Source organism: Hylobates moloch, unplaced genomic scaffold (assembly GCF_009828535.3).
Source record: "Hylobates moloch isolate HMO894 unplaced genomic scaffold, HMol_V3 SCAFFOLD_1, whole genome shotgun sequence".
Lineage (NCBI taxonomy): Eukaryota > Metazoa > Chordata > Mammalia > Primates > Hylobatidae > Hylobates > Hylobates moloch.
Window position 1 is genome coordinate 59,156,215 of NW_026652276.1, and position 12,715 is coordinate 59,168,929.

Below are 12,715 nucleotides of genomic sequence, written 5' to 3' on the forward strand. Positions count from 1 at the left end.
TTTGTGGAAGCTGGGTGAGGGGTATATATTGGAAACTACTGTGCTGTTTCTGCAACTTTTCAAAAATCTAAAATTACTTCTGAATAAAACAAGAGTCCCCTTCCTGTTTCAAATAAAATAAAATAAAATAAAAAATAAAGTCTCCTTTTCCTAAGACTCTCCTTGAATCCTTAGGATAGACTTGGTTATGGTGTGGTAACAAATAGTTCAGTGGCCTAACCCAACAAAAGTGTATTTCTCACCCACACTACAAGACCAAGACAGGTCTTGAGGAGTTTCACTATTGATAATCACTAAGGAAAACAGGTTGACAGAGGCTCCACGTCAACATGTTACAGAAAGAGGTCCTGATCCAGACCTCAAGAGAGGGTTCTTAAATCTCGTGCAAGAAAGAATTCAGAGCAAGTCCATAAAGTGAAAGCATGCTTATTAAGAAAGTAAAGGAATAAAGAATAGCTACTCCATAAAGCAAACCTGAGGGCTACTGGTTACCCGTTTTTATAGTTATTTCTTGATGATATGCCAAATAAGGGGTGGATTATTCATGCCTCTTCTTTTTAGACCATATGGGGTAACTTCCTGACATTGCCATGGCATTTGAACTGTCATGGCGCTGGTGGGAAGTAGCAGTGAGGATGACCAGAGGTCACTCTCATCACCATCTTGGTTTTGGTGGGTTTTGGCTGGCTTCTTGACTGCAAACTGTTTTATCAGCAAGGTCTTTATGATCGGTATCTTGTGCCAACCTCCTATCTCATCCTGTGACTTAGAATGCCTTAACTGTCTGGGAATGCAGCCCAGTAGGTCTCAGCCTCATTTTATCCAGTCCCTATTCAAGATGGAGTTACTCTGGTTCATATGCCTCTGATAAACACATTTCAAATCATCAAGCCAAGGAGAAAGGAACCAGCTGACTGGTGTATTGCCTGTGCCAAGAAGTGACACACATCATTTCTGGTAACATTCCACTGGCCAAAGCTAGCAATGTGGTTATAACTTCACAGTGACCAGAGAAATGCAATCCTACTCCATGCCCAAAAGGAAAAGAACAGAAATACCTTTAACTGCCTCTGTAACTACATCCTCTCCTTCTCACTGCAAATATTTCTCAAAATTTGATTCTTGACCTATTTCCATTGCGTATATTCTTCCTGAGTGACTTCATTCACTTCCTATATGACAATGACAACCAAATATATGTCTTGCCCAAATCTCTCCCATAAACTCTATAGACAAATATGTCTCTACTTAGGTATCCCCAAAGCATCTTTAACTTACCACCCTTTCCCATTTCCTGTAATGAACTGTTTGCTTTTTCTTCCTATTAAACTATAACTTTCTTTAGATCATAACTGTGTTTTATTTATGTTTATATCCCCAGTACCAAGCAAAATGCCTGTAATCTAAAAAGCATTCAAGAAAAAATATTTGTTGAGTAAATGAATGAATGATGGCCATATTTATGGTGTTTGCATATTCTTCAAAAGCCTCAGATGGATCATACAAGCCTTAGGATTCAGTGCCTTAAACTGAATGGGTGCCAGCTATGGAGGGATGTGCTTTGAAAATGAGATGCTGGGAATGAGGAAATCAGTCAACAAACATATATTGAGCACCTACTATCTGCCATGCATGATTTTAGGCATGTTTTTGTTTATATCAATAAACAAAATAACAAAAATTCCTGCGATTTGGGAGAAGAAAACAGTAAAAAAAAAAAGCATTATATAATATAAACATTAAAAAGGAAATTATATAATATGTTAGTGTGAATTAAAGCATGACAAATGGCATGGGGGGTCCCAAAGCAAGAGATAGCAGTGCGATTTTAAATATAATAAATAGAGTGATCAGAGTATACACATCATTGGAACAGTAACATTTAAGCTGATTTGAAGGAAATGAGGAAGTTACCTGTGTGGCTATCTGGGATTTGGGTTGGCAGGAATCACAAGCACAACAGTTCTAAAGTGGGAGCATTCCTGGGATGTTTGAGGAACATCAAAGAGAAGAGGTTGGCTGAAGCTGAGTGAGAGAGAAAGGAGGAGCTGAGGTCAGTGAGGAAACAGTGAGAGAAGGGGCCAGATCTTGAAGGCCATTAAAGACTTTGGATTTTGCTCCGAGGGAAATGAGGAGCCATAGGACAGTTGTGAGATGTTCATGATCTGACGTTTTCTCTTTGATGAAAAAAACTGGACAAAATGATCTGACATATTTTTAAAACATGGTTTGGTTGCTGTTATGAGAATAGATTAAAACAGGTTGTATTAATTACCTATTCCCACATAACCAAAATTTTCTAAAATATAGCAGCTTAAAACAATATATATTTATTGTTAATTCCTGTAGGTCAGGAATTTGGAAGCAGCTAAACTGGGTCATCGTGGCTCAGTCTCTCAGAAGGTTCACATGTCAACTGAGGCTACAGTCTCCTCCAGGCTGAAATGAGGCCACAGGACTTATTTTTGAAATGGCTGACCCATGTAGCTGTGGGCAAGAGGCTTCAATTCTTTGCCATACGTTCTCTCCATTGAATTGCTTGAGTGTTCTCAAAGCATGGCAGCTAGTTTCCCACAGAGAAAGAGATCCAAAAGAAAGAAGTCACAGTATCTTTGCAACCCGGTCCTCAGAAGACATACACTCTCATTTTGCCTTATTCTATTTGTTGGAAGCAAGTCTTTCTATTCCCCCCAACCCCAGCTTTTTCCCCACTTTTCTTCTTTACTGAGCTTCATTTTTGAGAGAAGTGCTTAAAAAGTGATACTCAATTTTTTTTTTTTTTTTAAAGAGTTGGTGTCTCGCTAGATGGTCTAGGCTGGAGTGCAGTGACTATTCACAGGCATGATCATAGTGCACTACAGCCTTGAACTCCTGGGCTGAAGGGATCCTCTTGCCTCAGCCTCCTGAGTAGCTGAAACTACAGGCATGCATAACCAAATGACTGCTATTTCTATTCAATCTATTTTTATCGCAATTTTGACTTGTATTCATCCTCAATTATTTAAAGAATTAAAAAGTAAATCTAATTGTCTTCAAAGTATTCAAATGTGGATATATTTGCACCAAAAATATAAATTAAATTAAGTGCTAAAAAACTGAAAAATTAAATTATTCCTCATTGTATTAGTCAGGCTTCTCCAGAGGGACAGGACTAACAGGATAGATGTATATATGAAGGAGAGTTTACTAAGGAGTATTGACTCACACGATCACAAGGTAAAGTCCCACTACAGGCCGTCTGCAAGCTGAGAATCAAGCCAGTCCCAAAATCCCAAAAGTAGGGAAACAGACAGTGCAGCTTTCTGTCTGTGGCCGAAGGCCTGAGAGTACCAGGCAGATCACTAGTGTAAGTCCAAGAGTCCAAAACCTGAAGAACTTGGAGCCTGACATTCGAGGGCAGGAAGCATCCAGCATGGGAGAAAGATGAGGGCCGAAAGACTCAGCAAGTCTAGTCCTTCCAACTTCTTCTGCCTGCTTTATTATAGCCCACTGGCAGCTGATTAGATGTGCCCACTCAGACTGAGGGTGGGTTTGCCTTTCCCAGTCCACTGACTCAAATGTTAATCTCCTTTGGCGACACCCTCACAGACACACCCAGGAACAATACTTTGCATCCTTCAATCCAACCAAGTTGACACTCGATATTAACCACTTGGCTCATGTTTTCAAATAGTTTATTTCTCTCTTAAAATATTCAAAACTATTTCTTAAAAGGCAAACATATTACAGAATCAATTTTTAAATCACAGTTATTTAAAATCAATTTTCTGCCTAACTTTTTGAAAATTTAATTAATATTATTAAATACTTAGAAAAATAGCAGTGCCCGTAATCCCAGAACTACTTGGAAGACTGAGGCAAGAGGATTGCTTTAGCCCAAGAGTTCAAGTCCAGCCTGGGCAACATAAAGTGACCCCCATTTCTTTAAAAAAAAACGTTTTTAATAAAATAAATACTTTAGAAAATAAAAGCATCTATAATGCTAATATTCAATGCTTATGTGCTAGCTGCCAATGTGTTATGCTTAAAACATATTACATTTAAGATTGTTTAATTTTTAATAAAAATTTAAGAATATGTACATGCAGATAAATGTAATATCTACATTCATACATACATAAATACACACACATTTAAAAATAAAATAAATTGCTCACCATTGCAAAATATTTCTCACCAACCATGTGCAACCATTGAGAATACCTTACTAACACATGAGTACTACCAAAATCTCATGCTGGACACAAAGTGAAACAAGAAAATGACACTAGGCACTGTGGGGATCAGCATTCATGCCTTCTGATTGGAAGAATTCGGAAAGTCAATCTGTCTTTTCTCTCACTTAAGTGGTTGCTCTGCTCACATTCTCCCCATGCTTTGAAGCAGTGTCCTTCTCCAGTGTGAACACCACCACCACACACAACTTTCACAGCATAAGGATGCAGCTGCATTTTGCTTCAAGGACTTAGGTCAAGAGATGTAGGGAAGTCTCCCCTGGGGTTTGAAAAATGAGTTGTGAGAGTGAATGTATTGCAACGGCATTTCACTGTAGGCACTTTATCTCTCTCCTCCCCCATGAAAGAAGAGTAATAAAAAGGATCACAAAGATCCTGCTTCATTGCAGCCATAACCCTGTACCCACAACAGGCTGCTGAATGAAAACTAGGCACTCTCATCTGTGCCCAATCAGCAGTGAGTAACAGGAACTTTGGGACCCAGGACCTTCTGGAACAGCTGAAGACTGTCACCTTCAGGTAGAGGGCTGAAAGCAGTGTGATTAATAGTATTACACTATTATGGGGAGTATTGTATTTGAAAGAGAAGAAAGGGCATACAAAAGCCTTTGAATAATCTGTCTCCCTTAGTGTCCTAAAATTTCCATCTCATTGTAATTAAAAGAATCAAAGGAAGGTCTAGCATAAGAAAGAAAATCACCTCTAGTTTTGGCATACTATTTTCTGTTTTAAGATCTTTTTTGTTTTCTTTTTAAGCCCTCTGTCCTACTTCCTTCGATCTTAATTTCCTTTAGTCTCTAGAGATGGGTTAATTATGTAATTACAGCATATCTTCCATTACTCATCATTCATAGGGGAAAAATCCATAGTTTTGTGTATATCCTGATTTGTGGATATAATCATGCAGAATTTTTATGGCAGTTCAGATCTAAAATTTAGCACTTTTGGGGAAAAACAATCTCTTCCAAGAAGGCGGTATACTTCCTCTTTTTTTTAAACAGTCACAATATTCCATACTTAGGTCTATGAAAGTATATGGAGGACTTCATACTTAGTCCTCCATTGGGCACATGATAAAACTGATCCCAGATACAGTTTTTATTTCACTAAATACAAACTGAAAATAAACATGCTCTTTCATTTGGGAACAAAATTCAATTATAAAGAAACAGAAAATGCAATCTGAGATCAATAGCCTATTACAGTGCCAGCATGTGGGATAATTTCAACTGAGTTTAATCTACTGAAATATGTGGCTATATACTGTTTATTTGCTTGTGCATTCCTACATAAGAAGTGGCATACATTTAGTTTAGTTTTATTGGCATACAAAGGGTATATGTAAAATTGAGTAGTATTCAAAAGCATGATATAAAATTCAAAATCAACAAGCTAACAACCTGAGGCAAAAAAAGAAGTGTCCCAATGTGATATATAGATCCTCCTTAAAAATACAATTGGAATTTTAATATTCAATAGTCTGATTTTAATGAACATTTTATTTTTTAAAAGTTGATTGGCAAGAGTACAAAAATATAGTAGGTCTCTGAGCTGGAAATTAAAGATACATGTTTCAATGTTATACATTTGTTTTAAAGGTAGGAAACTTGTATAGATTATGTAATCCACTTCTACAGTTTCATGGATGAGCAAACAGAGGTCCAGAGAGATTGAGTGACTTGCTTAAGGTCAATCAGCCAGTTCCTTGGAATAAGAATTATGTTCTCATAGCTGGTCAGTTGGGATAGGAAGCTCACCAATTTGGAATGTCTCTAAGAGCACAGGCTGTGTAACTAGAATCTCAGTTTCTCCACTTACTAGCTAAGTGATCTTTTAAGGTTACTGAATCTCTTTGTCCTCAATGCCCATACTTGTAAAATAGGGATAATTATATTGCCTACCTTTTAGAGCTTTCGTGATGACTAAACAAGTTAATAGATGTAAAGCATTATGAACAGTGCCTGGCACAGCAATGTAAATGGCACCCCCAGAGTAGTGCAGTGTACAGCCTATGCAGCCCTTTACATCTATATATATATCCAATGTACCAAAAGTATTGTGGATTGGATCCTGAAAGAGCAAAAGGACATTAGCAGGAAAACAGTGACATCCAAATAAAGTCTGGGGCTTAATTAATAACAATGGACCAATGTTGTTTTTTGTTTTGAGACAGGGTCTCGTTCTGTTGCCCCAGCTGGAGTACGCAAACACAATTCACTGCAGCCTCAACCTCTGGGGCTCAAGTGATCCTCCCACCTCAGCCTCCTGAGTAGCTGGGACTACAGGCACATGCCACCATGACCGGCTAATGTTTGTATTTTTTGTAGATACATGGTTTCCCTATTTTGCCCAGGCTGGTCTTGAACCCCTGGACTCAAGCGATCTTCCTACCTCATCCTCCCAAAGTGCTGGGATTACAGGTGTGAGCCACCATGGCTAGCTTATTTTCTTAGTTTTCAAAAATGTACTATGATGATATACAATGTTAACTTTAGGGGAGACTGGGCAAGGGACATAAGAGGAATCATTCTACAACATATACATATAAGTAAACATCACATTGCACCATATAAATATATTGTTATTTGTCAATTAAATCAAGAAAAAAATGAGGAAAACAAAAACTTCATACTGTCTTTGAAACATTTCTGTAAATCTCAGATTATTCCAAAAAAAAAGTTTATTTTTAAAAATCTAATACAGATTCTAGTCAGCAAGGCATAGTGGTGCATGTCTACAGTCCCAGCTACTTGGGAGGCTGAGATGGGAAGATTGCTTGAACCCAGGAGTCAAATACCAGCCTGGATAATATAGACTCCGTCTTTTAAAAAATTTATTTATTTATTTATTGAAAAGCTAATATAGATTGTTTATGATAGTGTTACTTTGACTTTTATTTTTACATATCTGGATTCAATCTGAATTTTACTCAGCAGGAAATTTAATGATCTCATGTTATTTATTCTTCACTTAGGATCACAGATGAGTTAAGACTGGACTCTTAAAGCAATATAACAGTCAGGTAGATAATACGGTGTTCAGTAAAAGTTGATAAAGACTTTATCAGTTTTTTAAAATATTAATATCCAAATACTTGGTTTGCACAATAAAACATATATTGGTTAAGCACTAAATCCAATGGTCTCCTTTAAACGGTTACAAGATGCGTGAAAAAAACCTGTGTCCATTTTCTTGTCTGTGCATTCATTTACATATTTTACCTAAAAGGTATTTTATGTTTGTTGTAAATAATTCAAACAACAGAGAGACCTAATGTTTCACTATTTAATAAATATCGTCTTCATGCAGCTTCATTTTCTTGTAAACTAACATAATGCCAGTTTTACAGACTTCTCAGGAAATTTCTCCCTCCATGTCAATATTCACTTTGATCAGGTGCTAGTTTCCTATCAAATACATTCTTTTGGTGTTTGAAAAATAAACTTAGTCTGTTCTTAGGACTCCATCATTTTGATTTTATAAACAATGATAGAGGAAGTGAAATCTAGGTTTCTGATATCACCAATGTCCCTAGCTATTCAATTTTCTCTTACAAAAAATAAGATTTGAACAACAAAAAAATAAGAAGGCTATCAGGACCCCTAAATTCTTCAATGTTCTAAAATTCTGTTGAAATTTCTTCTAGATTTCTTCTATGTAATTTTCTTCTACGATAATAAACATTGGTGCAGTGTTTCCCAAAGGAGGGGAGATGGACCAACTGTTCAGGATCACCAGAGGAGCATACTGAAACTGCAGATTACCAACTTAGGCCCCAAATCTATTGGTTCAGAATACCTTATGTTACAGCCAGGAAATGTGCATTCTTCAACTCCCAACCTACTCCAAGTGATTCTTACCCACACTAAATTTTGAGAACCCCTGTGGTTTGGTAAGTCTTAGTTGCAATTGTCAGTGCCTCCTATGCCTTGGTCTAGATACAGTATGATATAGCTAATATCGTCGAACAAAGGACTTCTTTGAAATCCTTCACTAGCAGTTGGAATGGGACAATAAACTTAAATTTATAGCAAATATAAATTTAATTAGGAATAAAGACATCTTAGGTGTTTTTATTTTTTTAATTTTCTTGCATAGATTTTAGGGCTACAACATGTTTATATGTGCGTGTGTGTGTGTGTATATATATGAACACACACACAGTAAATGGATTATTACAGTTTAGCAAATTATCATCTCATATAGTTACCTTTCTCTTTTTTTTTTTTTTTTGATGGTAAGAGTAACTAAAATTTATTCTTTTGGCAAATCACCAGTATATAATACAATATTATAACTACAGTCCTCATGTTGTACACTTTTTATTATTATTATTATTGAGACAGAGTCTCACTCTGTTGCCCAGGCTGGAGTCCAGTGGGGCGATCCTGGCTCACCGCAACCTCTGCCTTCCAGGTTCAAGCAGTTCTTCTCTCTCAGCCTCCCAAGTAGCTGGGATTACAGGTGCCCACCACCACCACACCCAGCTAATTTTTGTATTTTTAGTAGAGATGGAATTTCACCATGTTGTCCAGGCTGGTCACGAACTCCTGATCTCAAGTGATTCGCCCACCTCGGCCTCCCAAAGTGCTGGGATTACAGGCATGAGCCACCGCACCCGGCCCTCATGTTGTACATTAGACTCTAGATATACTCGTTGGGCATAATTGTGACTTTGTATCCTTTGGCCTACACTTTCCTACCTCCCATCTCCCAGCTCCCGATACCACTGTCCTACTCTCTGTTTCTACATATTTCATTTTTTAAAAAAATTCCACATATAAGTGAGATCATGCAGTATTTTTCTTTTTGTATTCTGTTTATTTCACCTCACATAATGTCCTCTACATTTATCTATGTTGTCACAAATGGCAGCATCTCCTTTTTTAAGGCTGAATAATATTTCATTATATACCACAATTTCTTTATTCACCCATCAAAGGACACTTTAATTATTTCCATATCTTGGCTATTGTGAATAATGCTGCAGTTAACATGAGACAGCAGCTAGCTACAGAAGTGGATATTTTATTTCCTTGGGGGTATATATCCAGAAGTGGGATTGCTGGATCATATCGTAGTTCAAGATTTAATTTCTGGAATTATAATAGTTCTATCATATTTTGGAGATATGGTAATTCTATATTTAGTTTTGGACTATGTGGGAAACCTCCATACTGTTTTCCACAGTGGCTGCACCAATCTACGTTCCCACCAACAGTGTACAAAGGTTCTCTTTTGGCCGGGCGCGGTGGCTCACGCTTGTAATCCCAGCACTTTGGGAGGCCGAGGCGGGCAGATCACGAGGTCAGGAGATCGAGACCATGGTGAAACCCCGTCTCTACTAAAAATACAAAAAAATTAGCTGGGCGTAGTGGCGGGCGCCTGTAGTCCCAGCTACTCGGAGAGGCTGAGGCAAGAGAATGGCGTGAACCCGGTAGAAGGAGCTTGCGGTGAGCCGAGATCGCGCCACTGCACTCCAGCCTGGGTGACAGAGCGAAACTCCGTCTCAAAAAAAAAAAAAAAAAGGTTCTCTTTTTTCCACTCCTTCCCCAACATTTGTTACCTCTTGTTTTTTTCACAATAGCCATCGTAACAGATGTGAAGTAATATCTCATTGCAGTTCTGATTTGCATTTTCTTGATGATTAGTAATGTTGAGAACCTTTTCATATACCTGTTGCCATTTTTATGTCTCCTTTGGAAAAATTTATTCAGGTTCTTTGCCCATTTTTTAATCAGGTTATTCATTTTTTTTGCTATTGAGTTGTGTGCGTTCCTTATATATTTTGGATATTAGCCCCTTATTAGATGTATGGTTTGCAAATATTTTCGCCCAATCTGTAGGCTACCTTTTCATTTTGATGATTGTTTCCTTTGCTGTGCAGAAGCTTTTTAGTTTGATGTAGTCCCTCTTGTTTATTTTTGCTTCTATTGCATGTGCTTTTGGAGCTATAACCAAAAAATCACTGCCAAGGCCAAAGTCAAGGAGCTCTGCACCTATGTTTTCTTGTCGGGGCTTTGCAGTTTCAGGTCTTATGTGCAAGTCTTTAAGCCATTTTGAGGTTTTTGTTTTTGTTTTTTTGCATTCCTTAATATAAGGGTCCGATTTTATTATTTTGTCTGTGGATATTCAGTTCTCCCAGTACCATTTATTGAAGAGACTAACCTTTCCCCAGGCCATCTCATTGATGCCATTGTCAAAAATTAGTTGACTGTATGTGTTTGGGTTTATTTCTAGACTCTCTATTCTCCATTGGTCTGTGTGTCTGTTTTTATGCCACTACCATACTGTTTTGATTACCATAGCTTTGTAGTCAATATTGAGATCAGGTAATATGATGCCTCCCTCTTTTGTGGTTCCATATGAATTTTAGAATTTTTTTCTATTTCTGTGAAAAATGTCATTGGATTTTGATAGGAATTGCATTATATCTATATATCACTTTGGGTAAATATGAACATTTTAACAACATTAATTCTTCCAATCTATGAACATGGAATATCTTTCCATTTATTTATGTTTCTCCATTTTTATCAATGTTTTGTAGTTTTCTGTGTACAGAGCTTTCACTTCTTTGTTTAAATTTATTTCTAAGTTTTTAATGCTATGGTAAATAAGATGGTTTTATTTCTTTTTCTGAGTTTATTATTAGTATTTAGAAATACCTCCTATGCCCTTGTCTAGACAGAGTATGGTTTCATAAGTTGGAGCATAGGAATTCTTTGAAAACATTCATTTCCTCCAATAACAGGAGAATACACTTATAAAATTTGCATTAAATAGAGATTTAATTAACCTAGGAAGAATAAAGATAGCATAGATTTTTGCATGAGTTCTTTCATTTTTCACTTTCTATACATATAAACCAACAGTATTCTCAGGTCCCCTGGAAATTTGTCTCTATAAATTGACCAAAACACAAACTATGTTTCTTCACACTATCCCAAATTAGAGTGCCTTTTCACTCGTAGCCCTGTTCTTGTGTAGCTGTGAAATGAATGATCTGTCTTTGGCAAATTACAGTCAATCTCTACTTCTTGGTAATTCACACAACATTAAAATAGAGCCTTATTAAAAAAATCAGTAACTTCTTTAGGATATCAGAAAGTCATAAAAGCTATGGAGAAAAACAAAGCAGGAAAAAAGGATAAGAAATGCCATATTAGGGGTGGAGATTGTAATTTTAAATAGGGTAGTCAAGGAAGGTCCTACTGAGAATGTGTCATTTGAGAAATAAAAACAAATACTGTGAGAGCTTGAATCATGCAGAAATTAGGGATGAGCTTTCCAGACAGAAAGAGGAGCAAAGGCAAAAGCCCTGAGATCAGAATGTACCCAGTGTGTGTGAAAGACAGAAAACTGGTGCAGCTATGCAGAGTAAGAATGAGGAGAAGTAGTAAAAGATGAGATAAAGAGGTGGGGGAGATGGGCCATGAAGACTGTAAGAACTTATAGATCAGGATACAAACTTTAATTTTTACCCTGAGGGACGTAGGTAGCCATTTGAGGGTTTTAAGCTGAGGAGAGACGTGACACAACTTACATTCAAAGCATCACTCTGGTTGAGCTAAGAATAGACTCTAAGGAGACGAAGATGAAAGAGAGACTAAAAACTGACAGTGGTAGTGGAGGTAGTGAGACAGAGCTGGATTCTGGGATTTGCTGATGGCTTTTATACAGATTGTGAGAGAAAAGGAGGAATCAATGATGACTCCAAGGCTCTTTGGCCTGAGCAACCATAGAATGTAGCTATCATCAGTTGAGACGGGGAAGATTCTCTTTGTACATGTTACATTTGAGATATGTATTAGACATGCAAGTGGAGTTGTGGAGTAGGCAATTCACTACAGGAGGTAAAACCTCAGAAGACCCATTTTCAGGCTGGATATAAAAATTTGGGAGATGTCCACATAGAAATAATATTAAAAACCATGAAACTGAATGAGATCACAAAAGGAGTAAGTGTAGACAGAATAGAGAAAACATTCCAGGACTGAACTCTTAGAGCTTCCAATATTGAGAAGTTGGAAAGATAAGGAGGTGCAAATGACAGAGACCGGGAAGTGGAAGCCAGTCAAGGAAGAGAAAAAAGAAAAGCGATTGCCTGTGTCACGTGCTGATCATGAGTCAAGACAGAGGAAGATGAAGAATTATCCATTGCATTTAGCAATATGGAAGTCATTAGTTACCTTCATAAGAGTAGTTTCAGTGGAATGATTGGGGTGAAGGCCTATTGTAGTAAGTTTTAAAAGAACTTGAAGAATTATATTGGAAGTATTTGTGAAGTTTGCTATAAAGAAAATGCAGATATGGGAATGAAGAAGAATGAAATTGCATTGAGAGAACTTGTTTTCGATGGTCAGAGATAAACCGTGTTTGTTTTATGATGGAATAATTGATAACAAGAAAAAAATTGATTACTCAAAAGAGAGGTGAGAATCATTGTAATAGGTAAGAGGAGATAGGATCTAAGGTCC

The 12,715-nt window shown here is 37.2% G+C and overlaps 1 protein-coding gene across 3 annotated transcripts in view; it reads right to left on the bottom strand.

Moving 5' to 3' along the window:
- The window catches only part of NUP35 (nucleoporin 35), a 95,584-nt gene that overhangs the window by 13,835 nt on the left and 69,034 nt on the right, over window positions 1–12,715 (bottom strand). For 2 of the 3 annotated variants that reach the window (XR_009214001.1, XR_009214002.1), the window contains one exon: window positions 1,915–2,025. The exons of the other annotated variant lie outside the window; for it this stretch is intronic. The gene's annotated coding sequence lies outside the window, so the exon portion shown is untranslated. The remainder of the gene's footprint in view (window positions 1–1,914; window positions 2,026–12,715) is intronic. 3 annotated transcript variants of the gene reach the window in all.